Source organism: Anomalospiza imberbis, chromosome 13 (assembly GCF_031753505.1).
Source record: "Anomalospiza imberbis isolate Cuckoo-Finch-1a 21T00152 chromosome 13, ASM3175350v1, whole genome shotgun sequence".
Lineage (NCBI taxonomy): Eukaryota > Metazoa > Chordata > Aves > Passeriformes > Viduidae > Anomalospiza > Anomalospiza imberbis.
In genome coordinates, this window is record NC_089693.1 from 11,989,515 (window position 1) to 12,008,558 (window position 19,044).

Consider the following 19,044-nt stretch of genomic DNA (forward strand, 5'->3'; position numbering starts at 1 on the left):
AAGTCACAAGAGCCAAATGTCTCCTGACATTACCCCTGACGTGCCTCCTGGCTCTGGTGGAGTGGGAGTCGCAGCTCTTCATCATTGGCCTGTGTAGGGAGAGCAAGTGGGAACTGCAGCCTGTGGGAGTATTTCATGTACCAAAACGTGACTCAAGGTGCAGCTCAGTGCCGTGTTTTCTTTAGCAACAAAACCTTCTGACAAAACAAGCCAAAGCCACATGACAAAACTGTTCCTGCTCCAACAGCCTGGGTTTTTGCTCTTGTCACTGACCTACCTGTGGGGCCACAGTGTAAGTGGGAGTAGTGAAATAGAGTTTTTAAAAAGTATCATTTTAAACAGAGGAAAATTTGTTCCTGAACTAAGCTCCTTCATTCGGGAGCTGCATGGTGCCATGGGAACATTTGATAACATTGTAAAGCATTAGAGAGAGCACTGGCCTTGCAAGTGTGTCTGAGGAATCTGCCTCCACCCTGAAACCAGGGGGAGGAGAGGAGGAACTGTATTTTTGGCACAGGTTACTTTGTGTATTTTCATTTTCTGCCGAGATGAATTGCCTGAAATGTCCAAATATGAGTGATTCAGTTAATTTGGGGTTCTTTTCCTCATCTAGCCTCCTGGTAGCTTTGCAGGGCTGCACAGGGATGCAGATCTGAGGCTGTTTAAATATTGCTTCCTTTTTCAGTGTCACGCTCTTCCTTGATCTTTCCTCCTGGCAGTGAAGCAGTGTGTAAATGTGTGTCACAATGTGTGCTGAGCCTTTGAGCTCATTGTTAGGGTAAATTTGCTGTTAGCAGCTGAGGAGACCATGCTGGAGTGCCTCAGTTTCCTCAGGGCAGGGGTACTAAAGGGGCTGCAGCTGGGAAAACCCATCCAGAAGGCAGCTGTGACACAGGCCACCCTGGGGAGAGATGACTGAGGTGGGTGGGCTTAGCTGGGCCCCACGGTGGTTCCCTGGGGCTGCAGCTGATGCCCTGCTCCCTCGGGTGGGTGTTTTGGAGCTGCTGCTGGGCTTCTCCTTTGCAGTGAATCCTTGTCCCAGCCCGCAGGGCCGGGGCTCCCTCTCTGCAGCTGCCAGGCTGTGTGGAGCCGGCCCTGCAGGGAGTCTCTGGCTGCACGGGCTGCTCACAGCCTTGAATTAGGGTGTCCCTGCCAGCCCTAAGGGCTTGGGAGGCCAAGGCTTGGGAGGCATGGAGTGGAGGAGCACGGCCGTGCCAAAGCTCAGGGTGCCACAGGCGGGAGGGGTAGCTGCTGCCCCGCTTTGGGGAAGGATGGCTCTAGAACGCTGGGCCACCTTCCCACAAGCCTTCCTGCAGCACAGGTGTGCCAGTAAGCCGGGGTGGGGGCTCCTGAGTGGGATCTGGCACCTGCTGAGAAACCAGGCTGGAGAAGGGAGCTGCTTGTGAGGGTGGGGGCCACAGGACAAGGTGTGAGCCACACAGCAGGCACCACTGCGGACATTCCAGTCATGCTCCAGAAAGCATGTTGTTATTCTGATTTGCAATTTACTACCAAGATGCCACTGTGACCAGGATTTTATTTTTCTTTTATTTTAGTAGCTGAACAAGCATTTTTCTCTCACGAGAATGCACTGCACTAGGCAGAAAGGAGTTACCTCTTTGGAGAGACACCAGTTTGGGCAGTGCCAGGTTTTCAATGTCATGGCAAAGGGTTTTAAGTAAGATGGAACATGCTACCTTCTCTGCCATCAAGCTCAGCAGTAAATGCAGCATCCCCCAGGGACTGAGAGTCCTGGGATTGGTTCTGGGAAAAGCAGTGACGCTGCGGGGCCGGGCCGGTTGCACACAGGTAATGGAACCCAGCTGGAGAAAGGGGAAACTGCAACACGAGAAGGTCATGTTGTGCTGCTTCTCTGGTTTCCCAAGCTAAGGCCCACTCCATGTCCCTGAAAGACCTAGGTAAAGCTAAAGTTAAGTCAGTCAGATAAATATTTATAGTACAAATGTTGGAATATAATCCTCAAGGGGTCTGATTGCTCTCTCTGTACTCCAAAATGTACTAAAGGGGAAATAATAGTGCTATAAATACAGTCATGTTTAGCTGGGTCATTACCTTGGGGTGTTTCTGGCCCTTCTCTGGGGACTGGAGTTGCAGCAGTGAAAAAATTAGCAGGGAACTGAAAAACCAGTAGAGGGTGATCCCTTTGCCAACGATATTTCGTTTGCAAGGCTCCTCAGTTATGCAATGATTCATCATTACAGTAGAATCAGGTTTAAAGTCCTTGTATGTGCAAGTCATGGCAGCAACTAGGGCAGCCCTTGCACAGGCTGGTCAGACCATTTTGCTGCAGATTTCTTTGGAGAAGCCTCGCCCATCAGAACTTTTGGATTGTCTGTGGTGGGGTGTTTCTAGTTTCTTATTGCCTTGTATTAGAAAATAGAGCAGTGCACAAGATTTGAGGATTCAGAAAAAAGTAATAAAATTACTGTATTTTTCAACTGCCAGTTTCCCACACCAATTTACAGACACATCCTCCAAAGTAGTTAATATTTATACACAAAAAAAGTGCACCTTTTGTAGTAGAGGAGTTTGATTTGGTTTTGCTCTTTCTGTTTATAGGAGCAATACTTGGTGCTGCTGAGCATGTGCTTCTCCTGGACCAGGCTGCTCCAGTTTCAGTAATACAGTGGGTAGAGTTTGCAAGAGCTAAAACCAGCTTGCACAGAAAGTGAAAGGACCAAGCTTTCATAAACCCACCATCTCCAGCTTCTGTGGGAAAGACTTCGAGGTTAGTGTGCTGCTCCTTTGACCGTGAAGTTCCTGATACACGCAAGTCCTGGGAAATGTTGAGTGGTTTATTTGGTCTGAGATGCCCCCACGGCAGGGGGGAGGCTGGCTCCCCGTGCTGGGAATGTGGGGGTGTGCCTGCTGCCCGGGGCTGCACCAGCCCTTCTGCTTGCTGCTGTTGGGAAGCAGCTCCAGGAGAGTCAGGAGGGAGCTGTGGGAAATGGTGCTTGCCTTGTTTTCTGAGGGGGAAGCCAGCGTGCAGGGTCTCTTCATCCATCCTTTTTTCTGCCTGGTAACTCGATCCCAGGTTATCTCCTTTATGTCATGTTGTTTGTATTGTTAGCCCTAAGCAGCCTTGTTGCTCTAACTCCTGTTGCTCTGTAGTTAACTCTGAAATTGAGTTTGTGCAGCACAGCAGCCTGTGCAGGAGTGCAGTGGTTTGGGATGGGCAGGTATTGGTTATCCTGCACATGACACCAGTACTACCCAAAATCTGTCTGGCTGGTGCACACACCACTCTCTGCGGACAGTACACGGGGTATATTTAGGGTCATGACTATATTTAGTACATGGTTCTGAAACATCTGACAGCCAGAAGGTCTGGGCTATGGGAACTTTGCTGTTTGAGTACCAACAGTGAGCTGGAACTTTCTCCTGTGTCATCAGTGTTTGGGCTACACACCCAGCAAAGAATTGGTTTTGCTTGAATTTATGTCATCACTCCAATGCTGATTTTCAGCTTCTCTGTGACAATAGGAACTCTGAAAGAGAAGGAGTAAAATCCCTTTCCTTTGCCAAATGTAGTAGCAACGATGTGCAAGAAGTAAGTGGACAAAGTGTGCTGTGAGGGGTGTTCTGGCCTGGGGCTCCTGGGGCCACGCACTTGTCCCAGGGCATCTGAGTGTGTGTAGACCTCTGACTGTGATGGAGGAGAACCTCTAACAGGGACCAATCTCACCAAGAAAGAGAATTCAATTTCTCTGCTGTAAATAATGTTTGCCACAAGTCTCATCTATTGTCATCATTCACCTTTACACCTACCTTCCTGCATTCCTACACTCTTGTTCCCTTGACTGCTGTTTCAGATCTTCCTCTTGTGGTTGTGTACTGTTACGTGGAATGGGTGGCTGTAGTCACTCCCCAAACACTTGCTGAGCTCTGGAAATTTCATCACACATCAATCAGCATCACATGGTAGGATGAGATTATACTGAGATAAAATCCTCTTCTTTTTTTTCCTTCCCCCTCCACCTTTTTTTTTTTTTTTTTTTTTTTTTTTTTTGGTGGTGGTGGTGGTGGAGGGTTTTTTCCCCAGGTGGATAGCTGAAAATAGCCTTGTTCAAAACAGACCTCCCACAGAAGTCTGTATGAGTCTGGCAGACACTAGAGCTTGAAAAGTGCTTCATGAGTTCATTTTGACTTCATAATTTGTATCAGCATTTGAAAAAAAAATAATGCTGCCTCTTCTTCATTGAAGAGCTTTCAGCTTTGTGCTTGACAAGTGCATTTATCTGATCATGTACAAGAAGACTTATTTTCAGGCGATTTCCCTCTGATGTCAAGCCATAAAGCAGCCTGGAGACTGATCCCAGAGGACCTTACCCAGCACTGTCTGCTGGCTGCAGCAAACAGTCATTTCTTGCAAATAATTAAACCCCTGTGGAGTATCAATAGCTGGGTTGCTGATATTGCATTTAGATAAGAAGGAGGAACTGTAGGTGATGCAGGAGAGTTACTTTGAAGTATTTGTTCTCTCTCTAGAGCACTTTCTAACTGAAAGGAGATATCTATCAAATCTTCCTTTTGCCAATTAAATTTAGGTCTTAAATTTCTGCTTCTGTGGAGTTTCATGAGGTCCAGCCCTCAAAAGCACATCAGCTTGTTGCTCCAGTTGTGCTGTGGACTGGTGCAGGCTAAGGCAGTGATCAGACATGTCCCACAGCAGGCCAGAGCTGGCATGTTCTGCCCACTCCTGGCTACCCTTAAGTGCAGGTAGCAGGGCAAAAACTGGAATCAAACCTTGCTTTTCTCAGCCTGTTCCTGTCCCTGCTCAGGGCAGCCCCATGCTCAGGGCTCATGGCCACACTTTGGGATAGGTTTCCCTGAGCATTTACTCACACTTGCCCCTCACATCAGGAGTTTGAAGCTCACTGACTGCCAGATCTGGAGCCTTCTGCCAGAGCCAGGGTGTGTACCCTGCCTCCCCTCATCAAACTGCTGTTTTGGAGGAGCTAAACATTCACAGCTTCTGCTGCTGCAAGCTAATGGGAGCTGCAGCAAAAGCTCAGCAATTGTGAAAATCCAGCCTTCAACTGCACTCTTGGGAATGGAGATGGCTTATTCTGTCATGAACCCTTAAAAGCCCTGGTAGAAGTGCTTTGTAACAGCAGGAATTCATTTGTTAATATATTTCCCCTTGCTTGCCCTGACACTAATTCTGTGGGCTTCAGCTGCAAGGTGCCTGGTGCTTACACCAGGGAAAAGCAGCTCAGGGTTCCAGGGATGTTGGTGGGGTCACAGTTCTGAGAAAAGCATCCTGGCTCATTTCATGGTACAGATGGGGTCACACACAGCTCGCTCAGCCTCTGGTTTCCTTCTGGAGTATAAGGTGTACATAAAGAGTAGCGACTGCAATAATTTTAGGAGAGCAAGCTTTAAAATACATGGGAAAGTGGGGTTGACTATAAAAAACACTAACAGGAGATAGTCTTGCAGTGGCAGGGAGAAAAAATGTTTTAATAGGCTTCTCTGATTACCACTACTGACTCAATAAAACCCTCTGCTCTCCCTAATGAGAGCAGGTGAACTCTCCTGACTTTAGCAGTGACCTACCCATGACATCTTTTCTCAAGGCTTGAGCCAGGCTGATGTTCCTGGAAGAAGTAGGAGGATTCAGTTATTTATGGCTAAGTCTTTTGAAAGAAATTAAATGTACTGCACTAGAATAACTCATTGCATCTCACCTGGTATTTATCCTGTCATGAAAATAAAAAGTTAAACATGTAATCAGAAATTTCAAAAGTAGTGTTTCCTTTGTTAGCTTGTTTTGAGTAAGCATTGCTCTTAAAAACTAGAGAGTTAGGAGGCTGGCGGTGTTCTTAGAGTGGTTTGTCCATCTGCAGTCTGGAGAGCTGCTGCAGAGCCCCTGTGACAGGCAATGGATCCATCTGTGAAGGGATGGCAGAGCAAAGCCACTGGCAGTGTAAGTTGCAGCAGTTGGAAAAAAAATTGAATTCTCTGCAAGCCCTTATCATGCTGTACATCAAACAAGCTTTGTGTCCCTGGGTCCTTTATAAGCTGAAGGAAGGTGGCCTCCCATGTCCCCTGGGGCTGGAGGGAAACACCAGAATGCTTTGTGCATGCGGTCATAGGAAATCTCTTCTTGGAATAGATGTAAGAGCCCTTGTTCTGTTTTGCTCTGTTCCTGCTTCATGCACAAGCCCGTCCTTGGAATGATGTGCTGTTTCCTGATGCTCCTGGAAAGCAGTTTCCTGCCACTCCTGGAAAACAATTTTCTGCCCTGAGATAACCAGGAGCCATTAACTTTCGCTAGGATTTGTCCACACATCCTATTTCCCAGCAGTACCCACATGGGAGCTGTGGGAACTGAGGAGGCTGTTGATGTGCCAAATTCTCCCATGGGCCCTTCCAGCAGGAGCAGGACTGGCAGTCTCTGCTTAGCTCACATTGGAAGAGAGGAGGAAGAGGGGGAAAACAGAACACAATGTCTGTCTTTTCTTTCCTTCATTTGCATGTATTTTCTGGATGGCTTTTCCTGCTCTGACTCAAATCAGTGAGCCCTCGGTGCCCAGTGTGTGATTGTTCTCTGCTGATAGAGGAGGAAGGAGGCTGTCGTCATGTGCCGTTGGTGAAATGGCCTCTGACATTTCTCTTAACTTGTTTAAACAAATACATCTCAAAACCAGTTCTGTTTGAGAGGGCAGCACACAAAGGTTAACTCTGTGTGTGCTATGAGTACTTTTATGTGATATTATGCTTTTTCAAAGAGCTTTAGCTATGTTTTCATAGAACTCGAGCTCCTAATTCTGGGTCGCTTAACAATATGTAGCTCCACTGAAAGTAAGTTAATGTGAATGCATTTTCTGCTGGTTGTGGAGTTTATCTTGTTCTTTAGATTCATTATAATGAAAATATTCTGTTTGCCTATTCAGACTTGCAGGTATTTTCATCCCTGTTTCTGAAACTGGTAGGATTACATCATGGTAATATTTTCTGTGTTTTAAGAGGGTTATGACATGGAACTATTATGAATGGACAAAAATTACCAAAAAAGCCTGTGACAGTGTTTAATAGCAATGTCTGTCTTTTGCTACTGCAGGCTTGTAGTCTGCTTTCTCCCCATAAATTCACAGCACACGTTTCAGTCTCGTGTTCATGCATGTCTTGGAGAGTAAAAGAAGTCTTGCTTGTGCAGCAGCAGCTGGAAATCAGGACAGATGTTATGAGTTGTTTTATGTCATTTTTGTTTCACTGACCAGTTCCAGTCTACCCAAGGGAGCTGCTGCCACCTCTCCAGGACCTCACAAAGCCTGGATGTGAGGAGCAGCATGGTCCGACTGAAGCCCCCTGCTTTCCATGCCTCTGGAACAACACACTGAGTTCCCAGATGACAGGCAAAGGGTTTCAAAGTGAAATAATGCCCAGGCTTGTTCTGTTCCTGACATCAACACCCTGAGTTCTCTCTCTGGCATCTCAGACGTTTTGTGAAGCTCAGTAGCCTGTACTGTGCCCTGTGTGCAGCAGGTTTGCCAAGGGCTCTTGGAAAGTCTCTGACAAAGACCTTCCTTGGTGTGCTGAGATACAGAAGTCTTTTAAGGATTGGAGTCAGCTAAATTGTGATAAGCTGCCGGAAGAGATTTTTGGGTCACATTGAGCTCCAAGGAAAAAACTTTAATCCACAAATCATACCCTGCTGAAGGAGGTCTTGTTTTGCAAAGCTGGTCAAATAGCAGTTTGTCTATGTTTTCATTTCTGTTTAGAGCTTAGGAAAAACACTGACCTGTTTGAGCCCTTGAAAGGGTTGTGCAGAGCCTTACAGAAGGAAAGGCCTTCTCCCTCTGAGCAAGGAGCCACTGGAGCTGGTGCTGTGTTATATAAAGGGCGAAAAATGACTCAGTAGAGGTGCAAATTCAGCTGATGAATTAGGACCTGGAGAACAGAACAGTGCAGAGAGCTGCTGGTGATAGATGGTGGCCCAAGAGGCTATTTCAGTCCAGGTTTATTCTTGCTTTTGGACTAAGAGTGCTACTAATCACAGAGAGTTACAGCTTTCCACTGAAGTTCCTCTCCTCAGCTTCCTCCACCTCAGCAGAAGCCCACAGAGGTGTGTGTTGCAGCTGTAGATTTCCCAGTGCTTGATGAGGTGCTTCAGGGAAATGCTGTCCCCAAGCACATCAGGTGGGGCAGGTGTCCTTCACCTGTCACCTCTCTGCTGAAGCTGCCAGCACAAAGCCAGTCTGTGAACCCAGCCTGGCAGAGCTGTGTGTTACGCTGGGTAGGTCTGGCACAGCTTGTGGTCAGCCTGTGGGCCATAGCTTGTGTTTTTGCAAACATTTTGCATTAAGTAGGTGTGTTTGTGCCCATAGGATCAATTTCTATAATGTGCTGACATGCTTTGGCCCTGTAGGAATCTGTCTCTTGACACCTCTCTGATGCCCACTGGCATAACAGGAGAGCCTTTCCAAAGATCTCCTTGTGTTACCATTATTTTTAGCACTGAATTGCTCCTTCTTCTCTGCCAGGTCAGCAATCCTTCCCACAATGCATCCTCATTCTTGCCTCTTTTTCTCCCCAGGCAAACATGACCTGCAGGCTTTCTAGCTAACAGATGTTAAGTCATGTGGCTTGGATGACCTTGACACCAGCAACAACTGCTTGTCTTGTTGATTGTCTTGCACATATGTGCTTGACACAGGTATTCAGATGTTTGAGATTAGAAGAAATCCTGGCAGTGGAGGCAGACAGTGTGGATGAGTTCACCCTCCCCAGGGAGCTGCCTGGGGGAGCAGAGCACACCTGCAGAGACCTCCTCACCCTCTGTAGTGCACCTGAGCTGCAGGGCAGGAGCCAGGTCCTGTGCCAGCCTCTGCCTGCACGGCGTCACACAGCCCTGGCTGCCTTTGGGGCAGCTGCTGTGCAGGAGTGGCAGGCTGTACCCCAAGGGGTCTTTGGCAGCTCTTGGGAACAGAAATAAGGCAGCAGAGATTCAGGGATTAGGAGTAGCACCTTCCAAGTGAGAGCAGTGAGTTAATGCCAGTTTTCTGGGTCTCCCAGTGAAACTGCACTTCAGGAATATTCTTTCTGAGGCTTGACCTGCAAACAGCTTTGCACCAGTGTAGCCAAAGAAGTTATTTTAAACTAATAGAGCACCAATCCTCTTTGGTTGCTCATCTGTTGAAAACCGGAATACTTGTGTTTGGCTTGTCCTGGGAGAGGCTTGGACAAATGCCTTCTTCCAGCTGCTGCCTTCATAGCAGAACCATCTGCTTTTCCAGAGGCTCCCTCAGATCTGCCACTGCAGCTGCACAACCTCCTCGAGTCAAAATGAAATGGTTTTGAAGCTGCTGTTTATATCTTTATACCTATAACTTTTGTGTGCAGCTGGACTTGCAAAGCTTACAGCAGCTGTTTTGCTATAAATGTTGCTTGCAAGCTTTTCTAACAAAGACCAGCCCTCGACAAGTGTTTCACAGCCCTCTAATCATATCACAGCTTGGAGGGCCACATGTTAGAGGCCTCTCCTGTGGCAACAGGTTTTGTAATCTGTGCTTTAATGCCTGGCTTCTGGCTGCTGGAGTGAGGTTTCCTGCTCAGTGCTGCAAGAACAATCAGAGCTTGTGTTTGACCTGCTGTTCAAAGCCAGCCTTGTGCCCCAAGCCCTGCTGGTGCTGCTCAGGAGCCCAGCCCTGGCACCCAGCTCCCTGCTGCAGCCATCTGCAGGGGGAGCATCCTCAGGGACAGAGCAGAGGGGCGAGGCTTTCTGCCCAAATATTTGTTGAGGGAGTTGCCCGGTCTGAGAGGAGGGCTGTCAGCAGGGCTTTTCCTGTGCTGTCTTTGGGATTCAGCGTGTGCTTGGAGCTCCACTCCTGCCAGGAGAGCAGTCACTGGTCTCAGTAGATGGCCTTGGGGAAGAGACCTTATGACTCCGTGTTCTGGTTTGCCTTTCTCTAAAATATGTTTGGTGGTGCCTTCCTCGCTGTCACACCAAATCCATCTGGGAGGGAATGACGCACAGTGAGCACAGACTGTCATTGTGGGATGGAGTCACATGAAGCTCTTCAGAAAAACTGAAAGAAAAGAAAAATCACTTCATCTCTGACTTCTCCATTGTGAACAACCTTTTTAGATAATACATGAGGCAAGGAGTTTTGCACTGAGATTACAGAGTAGTCTTTGCTCCCAGGTATTACTCAAGTTCTTCCTTCTGCTCTTATAGACCCATCTGAAGTGGTATGAAATGCAGCAAGTTGCTTAAAACGTGTCTGAGCAGGCAAAAGAAAATAAAGGTCTGATATTCTGGGAAGCCAGCAGACATAAAGCCTGGCAGGTAGGTATGTCAGGCACACCTCAGCCAGCCAGTGCTGGTTAGTGCAGGTAAGAGAGCACCCCAGTCCATCGGGGCAGCACAGCCCACGGGAGCTGGAAAAATGGGCACACACACTTAGCCCATGGTAAGACCTTACATTGCTGCAGGTGAATTTCTGCTGTAACCCCAGCAGCTGTGCTTCACTGAGAGGTGACAGCCATGTTAGTGAGCTCTACTGCAATCATGACCTGCAAAACATTGCTATTTTGAGATTGCTGCTCTTGCACTTGTCTTTGCATACAGTTAAATTGGTGCCTGAAAATATTCTCTAACAACTCTGATTCATTCACTAGGGTTTTTTTTTTTCTGGTAGCTGTTTTACTTTTTTTTTCTTCTTATCTTAACTGTGTTTAAGTAGAAAACTTAGATGAGCAGACATGTTATTTAGACACTGTGAGAGGTAGAAGTACAAAATGAGGCAGTTGGTTTTTCCTGTCCTAGCTAGCCAAGCAATAGCCTGCTCAGTCAGCCCTCCCAGCCACAACTGGGTGCAGCCCAAGGTTCCTACCCCACCTCACAATTACAGACATTCACATTGTTCCCAGCTAATTGCTTTCTCCTGTACAGAAGCTGATTTTCTTTGAACTGCAGCACAATGTGACACCAGGCATCACTGTTGCCTTCCTCCTCACTGTCCTGTGGCCTTAGCAACCTGATACAGCTGTGACCAAGATAAATGCCCATGGCTGTTAGAGTCAACACAGATTTTCAGTGTTTTAGGAGAGAATTGAGGAGAGAAATGCTGATGTGATGTGCTCTTGCATGAGCTTTCACGGTTCTCTGAACTAACTAGACTGGTCTTCCTCCCTATTTTCAGGCAAGCTAAGTTGTATTAATCACTTTATAAAGAAATAACAGTGCAATGGGGTAAGATTTCTGTAGGCTCAGAAACAGGAGGAAAAGCAGTGTAAATCTTAGTTTAAAGCCAAGACTTAGCCTCATCTGGGCTTTAATTGGGCAGACTAGTTTCTGCTGTAGGCAGCTTGTTTCAGTTCTCTGCCTTACCCCTGTACCCAGGGTACCCTGGGTTAACTCCCAGGGTTTGTTTCTCCTCTGGTTCAGATGGGAATGGCCACTCAGTGGTGAGGCTCTCTCTGGTTAATTCCCAGGGTTTGTTTCTCCTCTGGTTCATATGGGAATGGCCACTCAGTGGTGAGGCTGTCTCCGGACTTTCAAATCTTAACATCTCCAAGACATCCTTGAGCAACTCTTTGCTCTGCCTGCTTTCACTGCCCTTCTTGCTTGGCTGCAACATGTCAGGATGAAAATTAATATCCCATTGTCCTTGGGCTTGGTGCCGTATTTGCCATGTGAAAGCAGCTGGAGTGCTCAGCGTTCCTTCCAAAAGAAGCTCTACCCCACCACGGTACTGTGCTGGAACCAGCTGGTGCCCTGTCTGTGTCCCAGCCTGCTCTGGCATGCACAGGTGAGATTAGAGCCTTTTCACTGCAGGTCTGAACCTGGTGGGGGATTGGGTGTGTTTTGAAGGAATATTGAAGAAATAACTGTTATTACATGGTTGTACTGTGAGTTGTTCTTCACCTCAGGAGAACAAATGCTGCTGCAAGTCACTTCCTCCACAGGGTACCTTGAATTGACCCACAGGGCCCACAATCCTTCAGGACTTATCTGCATCTCACAGCTCACAGATATGCACCAGTAGCTGGTATTTGTTCCAGTGAAAGAGGGAATATTTCTTCCTAGCTCCATGACTTTCCTGGGTCTCCATGCAAATCCCTGACTCTGCTCTCTAGTAGAATAAGTTATGGGGATTTCCTGATCTGCACAGCAAATATTTCAATTTGGCATAGCTTTGCTTTTAGACTGGGGCTATGGGGCATTTTCTGTTTCTTTTTAAAAGCAGAAATTGCCCCATTTTACATGAAATGGAAGTAGCAATGCAAGTCCCTTACATAGAAACTTGTTGCAGCTTCTTCCTAAGTAGGATTGACTTGGATATACAGAATAACATTTCACCTCTTGGGTAGGGAGTGATTGGGCAAAATTCTCAGTAAATACAAGTACCAAGCATCCTTAACCTTGTGAATGAAACTGAAAACAAGAAGAAACCTGTGTGTCTGTAGCACCACCAGCCTCCTCCCAGGTAGTTCTGGGTCATCAGGTCTGGGCAGCATTTTCCTTGCCATCCTCTACAAGATGAGCTGGCTCCTTGGCTTCAGCTCTGCACTCTTCTAAGGCTGAGTGTACAGAAGTTCTCACCCAGCTGTGTGCTGTCTGCCCAGCTGCATCTGTCCCATTTTAAGTTGTGCTGAGCTAGGTGCTTTCAGACACTGGCAGATAACTCATTCTGTATCCTGGTGCATGCTTCAGGATTTGCGCCATTTTAAATTAATTTCATCAGGAATTATTGCCAAGTACTTCAAAATATCACATGAAAGTTGATTTGAAAGCAACAATAAATTAATATTTTCATAGGGATAGAAAAAGGCTTAAAGGTTGGCTTAAAAGTAATTACCAAGGAACCAAGTCACAGAGGTGCTGGCCCTGTTTGATGTCAATTTGTTGCATCACTTTATCTAAATTGAGTTTCTGCTGTCTCTCCTTCCTTCTGTTAATGCTGGGACACTGTTACTGCTGTGGTTCCTGAGAATCCCTGGCGGGCTGGATGGCACTGCCCAGTGAGAAAGTTGTCAGAAACAGAACTTATGAAGTAGTACCCTAACAGATATCACCACACAAAAATTGGGGCATGTTGGTGGGAAGGATTTGTTGGGTCCTGTTGATGTGTGTATTGTGTGTGCTCAATGGTGACAGAGTGGCAGAGAGACTCTGTGCTATCATGGAGCTGTGTCATCACCCAAACTGCCAGCCCAAGTTTGATTCTGGATTGTGCATGGTCAGGGCTGAAGTGAGGATGTCTCCCCCCAGTGCTGTCCTCACAACTGCAGTGAATAACTCCCCTAAAGGGAATTACCTTGGGGCAAATGCTACACCCCACAGCTGGCATTGTGTTCCCTCAGCAAAGCCTTGGCCACAGGACAAAGGGAGTTGGAAATGTGGTGGATGGGATCTGGAGCACTGGCTGGCAGTGGAGGGGCTGCTCCTGCTTGGTGGGTGTGTGGGAGGACAGTGAAGTGGAGTCAAACTGAAAGCTGCTTTTGATCCATTATAATGAATTTTTGTGATGTCAGGTATTTAGTGGTTTTCTTTTTTTAAGTTCTTTTCTTTCCAGCTTTGAAATATCATAGTATTTTAATGTTCTGCTATGTAACTGGGTATATACAACAGTGATTAGTTTGGGAATTTCTTCAGATCTTTAAGGATGCCACAGTTTCTTACTTGACAATATAATAATATATGAGAGCCCATCTTGGCTGCAGGCTGTGGTAATTAGCTAGTTTTGCTATAAAGTTGCTCGAGCAGTGCTTTGAAGCCCTGCCAGCTGACAGAGCCCTTCAGCTCAGCCAGGGCCACACGAGGTGCTGGGAGCTGCAGGTTACTGCCCCTGGTGTGGGGCTCAAACGACGGATGGCAAATGTCACACACAGCACACTTCCAGCTGCAGCCTCTGGCTTCAAAGACTGTCTCAAGAAGCCCTATGTAAACACTGCATTTTTGTAAAAATATTCCAGATTAGTCTTCTTCCAGAAGGCAATATGAGTGAATAAAATAGGTGGTCTATTTATGTAGACAATGGTCTACATAAAAAAGTGATAAAACCCATCTGTGCAGTGAATGTGAGTCTGGATCTTACTTCAATCAGACATTAGTAGGCTCTGTTTTTATTTTCTTTTGACTATAGCTGCTCCTGTGATGATAAAAAAAGATGGATTATCTCCAAATCATAGGTCTTTCAGAGGCTTTGAATGGTTACCTGAAGTTCAGTTTTAAAGAAATACAGAGGGAGGCTGCTCAGAAAGACTCTTTGCATAGAAAACACATTGGAAAAGGCAGTAGAGAGGAGGTTAGGAGCAGAATCTAAGAAAGCAGTCAGAGAATAAGATTCCTGAATGATATGTCCATATGCATACTGTCTATGCATACTTCTCAGAAATTACTTCAATATTTAAGCCCTTTTTCCTGTAGTACTGGAAGTCTCTGCTAACACTTCAGCTCTATCTCCTTTATTTATTATTTGTAACACATCACTGCCTCTACTATATGTGCTTTCTCCTCTTAAATAAGTAACATCTCATAAGCATTCAAGATTATATCTTTAAAAGAAAGTATAATGTCCCAAAGAACAAACATAGCACAGCATAACCTTCACCTCACTGGGTTTGAGACAACAAAGCTGTGAAAGAGCTCTGGTGTTCAACAGCAACTACAGTGGAATAAGTAGTTTTTAAAATGCTTTCTTCTCTTTTATTTTCAAAAAAATCATAGAATGGTTTGGGTTGTAGGCACCGTGGTGATCATCTAGTTCCAACTCCTTGCTGAGGGGATTGCCATTAATGACTGCTTATCTTTTTTTTTATGTTATGTTTCCTTAAAAAATTTTGACTTTAATAGTCAGCATATATGCTGCTTCAAAATGTTGTAAAGTTACCTACCAGCTCCTTCTCACACCAATGACTCTAGGAGCTGTTATTTTATCGTCCCCATCAGTCACTAGCTGAACTGGCATGGACATCTTCAGCCAAATGCCAGTGGGATCACAGTGAGAGGCTTCTGTGGCTGTTTTTCATTATGTTTAACCACATCACCACCCCTGGGAGGTTACAGCTTGCATGAGATCAGCTTATGGAGGAAAACCAGCTTTTTGGGGACAGAAGAAAGCACTCTGAAAAGTCTACAGAGTCCTTGGCTGAAAGTAGAAAGCTGTAATTGTCCAATTTCATCTGCAATTTAGGAGTACTATTGAATTTCACAGTGTTCCTAAGCTTTCTCACAATAGCACCCACTTGTCACTTTTCCCTATACCTCAGATTGGCTTAAAGTCTTGTGCTATATCATTTTGTCAAAACTTTTCCATAAATGGGCTCTGAGGTGATATTGTTCAATGTCTGCTGTGCATTTTTCACTCAGGTCTAACAGCAAGATTCCACCCTGCTTTAAGTAGATCTCCCTCTAGATGTATCTTTTCTTCCACCTACAGGTCTTAGCCAAAGGGAAGCTGGACATTCTGCACACTTGTTGGGAATCTGGAATGTCTGGAAACCCAGGACATGCGAGGGCTCCCCAGAGTTTCAGTGTTTCAGGGGACAAAGACAGTGAGCTGCAGGTGCCTTGCTGTCTGTGGCAGAAAGAACACTGGATATAGGCAAAGTGGAAATGGAGGATTTGACCTCATGTCAGCGGAGAGAGTCCTGTCGTGTACCTTTGTCTGTGTTCCAGTCCTGCTCTTCTTTAGCATCTCCAAGGGAATGAAGAAACATGAAACTGAACTCCTCCTCTGATTTCACCCTCTTCTCCTGCTCTTTCCTTGCTGTCCTGTGTTGGCCTATGTCAGGAACAGGGCTGGGGTAGATTGGCTGTTGGTGTGATCCAGCCTGACCCACAGTGGTGGTTCTCCTTGCAGTGTTGGGAAGACTGTAGCTCTTGCTCCTGTGCTGGGAGTCCTTGCTCGTTAGTACTGTAACACTGGAGAGCTGGAAGGATTTGAGGTTGGCTTTTTGTTGTTTTTGTCTTTAAGGTGAACCTAACCCTGCAGGAACTGAAGGGTGCCAATGGCCCCACGGGGCGAGCAGAGCGAGGGCTGTGGAGGAGAGCGCGGCAGGAGCAGGAGCTGTCCTGCTGTGACAGCACCGTGCAGCAGACCCTGCCTGGGCCTGAGTCAGAGCCTGCTGCTGCAGGAGGGTCTCTTCAGTCAGGCAGCCTACTGCCTTGAGCTGTGGGGGAAAACGGGATCCTCTCAACACATTTCTGTCACACTTCTCCTGCCTCCTGTCAAGAAAGACATATCCAGCCAGGACGGGCTCTGCCACTCCAGCTTTCCCACTTCTGCTGCTTCAGTGTAGGCATTCTCTAACTTGCTCTGCCCTGTGGGTTTTGCACAGAGCTTCAGGGCTGTTTGCTGGCTCTTGACCTGCTTCACAGTGGAAAATTCTTCCACAAGTGTTACTTACAGGAAGCAAAAGAATATCTCCTCTAAATGGTCTGGCTGAGGAAATGGGTCATTTAGTGAAGTACACTGTTTACTGGATAGCCAATGGCTCATCTCCAAAATATATACTTAGTCTGAAGGAAGAAAAACATCTAAAATTATCCACTTTTTATGTTAGTTTTTAAATTTTATGTAGCTCATAGTTAAAATTAAATTAGGCATTTTCATGTGGGCTAAAAACTTCCTATCTTGTTCCAGAAAAATTGGTTAAACCAAGTTTTAAATTTCTTTCAGTAAAAAATCCTGGGTGTGTATGACTTCTTTGTTTTGGTTTGTTTGTTGGGTTTTTTTTGTTTTTTTTTTTTTCTTTTTTTAATTGTGTCATGATCCTCCACATACTGTAACACTTTATAGCTTTATTATAATGGCTTGTGGTAGGGCTAATATCTCCCAGTGATAAATTGGTAAATTTTGTACTTGTTTTATTCAGTAATTCTAAATGCAGCAGCCAGCTTGAGCCTGGAGCATGATCTTGGTTTTATGCAGGGCTGCTTTTGTGATGTCTTCATTTATAATTGCAGTTTCTGCCTGCGCCCCTTTGGTATTTTTGGTGCAGCCTCAGGCTGAAGGGAAAGTGCCTCATTCCTTAACCCAGCAGACATGAATAAGCATGTTGACATGGATCAGTGCAAGATTAGCTCTGCTCTGGCTTCAGATTATCTAGATGAGACACTATTCTGTAATGTGATACTATCCACATTCAAAACATCGTAATCTGGCAAAACCAAAATGCACCCAAACACAGTGTTTAATTTTTTGCTCTGGCATGGGTACTGCACAGTTGCCAGGGAAGGCAACAACACCTGAGCACATGAGCAGAAGTCGCATCAGGCCAGGGCTGGTGCTTTCAGGGAACTGTGTTAGCAGTACAGAAATGCCTGTAGCATTTATCACATGGGTGCTTTTGGAGACTCTCAAATGTGACAGAAAATAGAAAAAAAAAAAGCAGCAGAAATCTGTAGTTATGGAGGCTGAGCCCCACAAAAATGAGAGGGACATTTTGGGCTGCTCTAAAGGTTTGTAGTTTGCCCAACACCCAAGGGTCATCCAGAGCTTCACGGTTAACATTTGAAGCTGCGTCAGAGCACAGGAAGGACCCTGCATGTGTCTGTGTCTGGATCAGCTCTGCACTCTCTATCAGATTTGGCACTATCAGCTACACGACTCCTCATGTTTCCAGCAAGTAGGTGTTTGCACAGGGCAGAAAAGCCTTCCTTTTCAATCCAAAACTATTCATCAGTCTGCTTCAGAGGTCAAATACTCAAACAGTTTGGTAATTCTACCGTCATCATCTTCATGTGATTCCAGTGCAATCTGGTAATGACTTTTATGTAAAAGTATGTCCAGGGCTATGGCAAACTCCTCTGAGCAGTTTCATTAAGCAAACTCCCATATCTCTAGACTTTGCTTAACAATTGCAAAATGGTTACCCAGTTAATGTTTATCCTATTGTTACTAAAACTCACAATTCAGAGTGCCTCAGTTCAGAGAGCGGTATATACGTCAGCAGTAATTGCCAGTCAAAGCCTCCCAAGCTAAATTAAAAGCAACTGTGCCTTGAGCTACATGACTAAAGGACACATTTTCAAAGGCAGCCAGTCTGTGAAAGGTGCAGTTACATATAGCTCCTATAATCTATCCTTTTGGATGGGACTTTAATTCCTAATTTACTTTGTGGTCTTTGAATTCCTAGGGATATGTACCCCCCTTAAAAAAATACATTCTGTTCTTAAAAAGTCCTGTTTGAAATCACCCAGCTGATTACTGTTTCTGTCAAGCATCTCCTCTGGGTGACACAGATGCAGAATGGCACGAACCACATCCTGGCTGGAGACTGCATCACTTCATGGACAGCAAAAAGCTCCGCAGTCATCAAGGAGAAAAAGTTTCAGAGCTGTTCCACCAGCTGTAGGTTTTACAAGCACTTGAAAATTTTTTAGTACTATGACTTAGTGTGTCTCAAAAGGAAAAGATTTGTGTGAAGTTGTCTGTGAGGCAATGAAAGTCCAAGACATGATACGGAGGGAAAAAAGTCGAGTTAATGAGTCTGCCCTGGCTCTGGAGTATGATGGTGTGCAGGAGCTGGCTGCCTCCTTCACACTCCTCAGGAGCTGTGTTGCCCCTTGGACCCCACAGAGCCTCACAACAGAGCCTCCTCTGACGTTTTTCAGACCATGTTTGGGGCCTGCCAGCTGGGGACATTAAGAAACTCCTTCCTTTTGGCACTGGGCATGTCTCCATCAGCATCGAAAGGCAGCAGCATGCTCTGGAGAGGGCTGCTGGGGGGGTGGAACTGGATTGCCAGGGTGACTTCAGTATTCAGTTGGCTGGAAGTCCTTGTCATAAGGACTTGTTTTCACCAGGACATGAATCCTAGAGTAGAAGGAGCAACTTTGGTCCAGTTTGGAGTAAGTTGGCTGCCAGCAGCCTGGCTGGGAGAGCAGATTCAGTGTGGCCAGCCACTGCCTGGGAAGCCTTACCCAACCATGTGGTTCCTGTGCTGAACAACTGGAAAAAATTACTTGCTTAATGGGATGCAGGCTCACGAGCTGAATCAGCCTCGGCAGGGTTTTTGTTGTTTCAACTGTTTCTTGTATTGAAACCCCTGCTCCGTGGCCATCTG

General features: G+C 46.0%; 1 long non-coding RNA gene across 1 annotated transcript; it reads left to right on the forward strand.

Annotated features, from left to right (window-relative positions):
* The first annotated feature begins 1,514 nt into the window (after positions 1-1,514).
* On the forward strand, positions 1,515-18,500 carry LOC137481962 (uncharacterized). The gene is made up of 3 exons (XR_011003801.1): positions 1,515-1,919; positions 2,581-2,749; positions 18,200-18,500. It is a non-coding gene; the product is annotated as an uncharacterized lncRNA (long non-coding RNA).
* Positions 18,501-19,044: the final 544 nt, after the last annotated feature.